Raw genomic sequence first — 4836 nt, 5'->3', positions numbered from 1 at the left:
GCGTGAACCCGGGAGGCGGAGGTTGCAGTGAGCCGAGATTGTGCCACTGCACTCCAGCCTGGGCGACAGAGCTAGACTCTGTCTCAAAAAAAAAAAAAAAAAAAAAAAATCAGCTGTTCTATTTACTATTTCTGATCAAGTCATTTTATATTATAAATACTGACAATGTATAAATTTCATCTTTAAAAGACCATAATACGTCAAAATAATAAATAGGCACCTAGAGTTCATTGGCGGCTAAATTTTATGCAATCTCTCTTAAGAGTATTTTTGTCTTTCTATCCCAGGAACCCAGCTATATTTTAAACCAAGTACCATAGCCACCTACACAAACCACCTGCTCATAACCAGGTCCCCGGGCTCAGCTCTCTCCTCCTTTTCTGGCCAGCTATCTTATATGTCTTGCTATGATCAATATTACATATTTGTTGTCATTATCAAGAACACATATTCCTTCTTGGCCCTAAACTAGATATCAAAGAATAGATTAAGCAAAACAGTGATATTCTTGAGTGTATTCACAGTTCAGAATCATCACTTTAGTCAGCCAAGACTTTCCCTTCTCCTCTCAGGATCGTGGACATACTGACACGGCTGTTCAAGAAACACTATCCTTACCTTTGGTTTCTGATCCTTTTATGATTTATGGTTGGGATTCCATCTCTGATGTCGTTCATTAATTCCTTTATTCTAGTCACTTGTTCAGTTAAGAAAACGATTTCCAGTGTCCTCTATGTACCAAACACTATCATGGTTCCTGAAATATAACAATAATAGCCAAATTTATTAAGTGCTTACTATATGAACTAAAAACTTGACTCTTATGTGTCATGGACATACCTTGGAAAATCATATTATGTATATGTTAATATTATGTCCATTTTAAAATAAATTAAATTGAGGCTTAAGGAAGTTAAAATCTTAAGCAAGACTGTACAGTAGAATTGGAATCAAAATACTAGAACTCCAGAGACCACATTCTTAACCCTAAAATAAAGAAATAAATACACATAATCATAAAAAACGAATCTTCTGGTATAGGAATTCTTATAATTTAGTGGTGGAAGTCAATAATCGTTAATTTCACTAAAATTAGGCTAGCATAGATCTATGCACATGCTGTTGTCATCGGATATAAAATATGTGATAGCATATTTAGAGGAAAAAATATTTTTAGATTGGTCACATCACTTCATTGTCTTGTTGCTTCCAGTATCTTTGAGTAGATTATTATGCAAGATAATAAATGAAAAAGGTCCAATTTATCCATTAAGTTATTTATGTCTGTAGCATGATATTTGTTTTTTCGTCTTTTACAACTATCTATACTAATGGGTGGTGTGTTCCACTATCCATTCATTTCTCAATTTTCTTTTTGTAACAAAGTAGAAGAATTTAATGTCCTTTATTGATTAACATTTATTAAATAAAATTACTTCTTCCAGCTTTATTTGACTTAAAAAAGTTTAATTATTGTAAAACCAAGAAATAATTCCCATTAACTTACAACAATGTTCTATATCTGCAATCTATATTTTTAGAAGCTTCCCTTGACCTCCTATCTGCCTTCAGGTACTGCCCTATTTTTTGTCACTTTTCACATGAAAACTCAGATAGTTGGCTGTAATCCATTTCAAGTTTCTGAATTTCTTTTCTTTGCTGAACTTGTGCCCCTAGAACTCCACTGAAGCTGTTCATGTATATATCACCACTGACCTCCTATTACAAAGAACAAAAGCCCTTTGTCTCTTCTCATCTTACGTGCTCTCTCAAAATCACTCAGAAAAATTGAACAGCACCTCCTTCTTTAAACACTAAATTCCCTTGACTTCTGTGATATTATGGATTCCTGATTTTCTTCCTGCTTTATTGATGTGTTCTTCTGAGTTCCATTTTATGAATCCTTCCCTTTTTTTCAACATGTAAATACAGTGTATTTCAGGGATGTATTGTTCTTATGTTTCTTTTTTGTAACTTTGTACTTAATACACTCTATCTCATGGTAATCTCCTCTTGGCTGATATTTCTTGGGGATTGGTTCTGGGACTTCCCAGGGATGCCAAAATCTACAGAGGCTCGTCTCTTATATAAAGTAGTGTAGTATTTGCATATAAACAATGCATATCTTCCTATATTCTTTAAATAATCTTTAGATTACTTATATTATCAATAAAATGTAAATGCTATGTAAATAGTTGTTATATAGTATTGTTTAGAAAGTAATGACAGTGAGAAAAGTCTGTACACATTCAGCCCAGATGGATTTTAAGATATTTTCAATCTGCTGTTGGTTGAATCCATAGATGTAAAACCGGGGATATAAAGGGCTGACTATATACCTATCTACATACCATGATTCACAGATTTGTCTTCAGCTTTAAATTTTACCCTGAATTTCAAACTCATGTATGCTTATACTCTTGATTCATTCATTCATTCTTCATTCATTTGATCATTATTTTAGCAAATATTCAAAATATTACAATTCAAACACTTTTGTAGGTATTTAGTTTTGAATAAGCCAGGCAACGTCTCCACACACATAGTTCCCTTTTTCTGAAATATTTCTGAAAAAATGAGTCAATATATGTGTTTGTGTGTTTGTATGTATGTATATATGTATATGCGTGTATATATATGTATGTATATATGTATATGCGTGTATATATATATATGTATACATATATATGGATATTTTGATGGTTCTATGAAACTTCAGGCAATATAAAATACCAGACTCTCTGAAGCGCACTTTTGATGTAATGTGGCTATATTCTTCTTTTAGAAAATGTTGAAAAGACTGCCACTAGAGAAAGATGTCATCAAGATGCCTGACTAGAGATGCCCAGCACTCACCTATTACCCAAAGACGTACTAAAACAGGAAGTATTCCACAAATACGTACTAAAACAGGAAGTATTCCACAAAGATGTACTAAATCAGGAAGTAGATAATAACATGTGGAGTAGTGTTCTAAGGGAAAACACTGGAATTTAGCAAGGAAGTGAAAATGATCTTCTGAGATACAAAAACTTAAAAATGGCAGCAAAGAGAGGGAGACAAAGCAACCAGCTGGGATTGGCTCTGAGAGAAGAAAAACATTCCATTGTGGAGATAATGCAGCAGGAGATCCCTAGCAATCCACATTCCCTGCAGTCTTAGGTATGGAAGATCCCCTCAGTCCTCATAGTAGAGAACTCCCTGGAACTCATGTGACTGCATTAGTCCAGAGAGGGAATTCACACTGTAACCTCTCCATATCTAGGACCCATGCTGCTGCAGCACAGTGCTATTTTGAGAGTAGACCCCCACTAGACTACTTTCTGCCCTCAAATCCAAGAGCCCCTGCATCACCACATTCCTGGAGCCCCACCAGAATCCCCTCACATCCACTCAGAGAGCTGCAGAGTCACAGTGCCAGCTGAAACCAGCAACGCAGCCACATTCCTGAGCACATACAGTACACTACATCCTGGGGAACAGGCAGTCTAGCACATGAGGGAAGCTGCTCCCAGGATATAAGAAACCAAAGTTAACCACTTCCCAGAAACTGCAAACCACATGCTGGGACCCAGTGCTGGTAATAGCAACCTCATGCCCTCCAGTGGTGGGGTCATTACATGCCCATGACTGTTGCCCAGGAACATGAGGATAAGCCTGCACAGGTTACCACTGCTGGCAGCAATTGTGCATGTACTCACACCTGCTGTCATTGGCAACCACGTGCATGCACACCACTGCCACCACTGATGCCCACATGTGCCACCCAGGGGAGCAACAGCTAGCCTACCCAGGGACACTGCTGCCAGTGCCAGTGCCCACATATGCCACCCAGAAGCCTGAGGACCTCTCTGTATATAACCATAGATGCTATCAAATTTGTATTTAAATGTACATATTATAAGTAACTATAGTCGAAAAATTTGAAAATATAAATAAAATGCATTGAGAAATTATTATAAAATTACAATTTAACAAACTGGTTAAAGAAGAATTATAGAAACTGAACAAGCTTATAATAATTAAACAAATAGAATCAGTAGTTAAAAACTCTTCACCAAGAAAATATAGAGTTCCTAGAAGATTTACAGGAATATTCTTTCAAATATTTAAAGAATAAATAATTCCATTTGTACACAAGCTCTTCTGCAGTATAAACAACCATATAAAACATCCTACCTTCTTTCTCAAGACATTTTATGATGCTAGCTTGCCTGGTAACAAAGCCATTGAAGACATTATGGGAAAAAACATTTAAAACTAAATTTACTAATAAACACAGATGTTAAAGTCATGAACAAATTATTAAACCAAATCTAGCAATATATACATATAAAAATATATCCTAACTATATAGACTTTCTCTAAGTATATAAACACATTTCAATACTAGAAAATCTATCATTATAATCACTACCCTATTTTAATTTTACTACAACTATATTTCAATAGTTTTGGGGGTACAAATGGTTTTTTGGTGAAATAGATGAATTGTATAATGGCAAAGTCTGAGATTTCAGTGCACTCATCACCTGAGTAGTAGGCACTATATCCAATATGTAGTTTTTTTATCCCACACTTCCTTCCAACTCTCCCCCAGCTAAGTCACCAAATTATATATCACTTTGTATGCCTTTGTGTACCCATAGCTTAGTGCCTACTTTTAAGTGAGAACATGTGTTATTTGCTTTTCCATTTCTTACTTACTTCACTTAGAATAATGGCCCCCAGCTCCATTCAAGTTGCTGAAAATGACATTATTTTGTTTTTCTTTAAGGCCAAGTAGTATTCCTTGATGTATATACACCACAATTTCTTTATTCACTCATCATTTGA

The sequence above is a fragment of the Hylobates moloch genome, unplaced genomic scaffold, assembly GCF_009828535.3.
Source record: "Hylobates moloch isolate HMO894 unplaced genomic scaffold, HMol_V3 SCAFFOLD_31, whole genome shotgun sequence".
Taxonomy (NCBI): Eukaryota; Metazoa; Chordata; class Mammalia; order Primates; family Hylobatidae; genus Hylobates; species Hylobates moloch.
The sequence above is the reverse complement of the archived record's forward strand: the minus strand, read 5'-3'. Positions refer to the sequence as shown.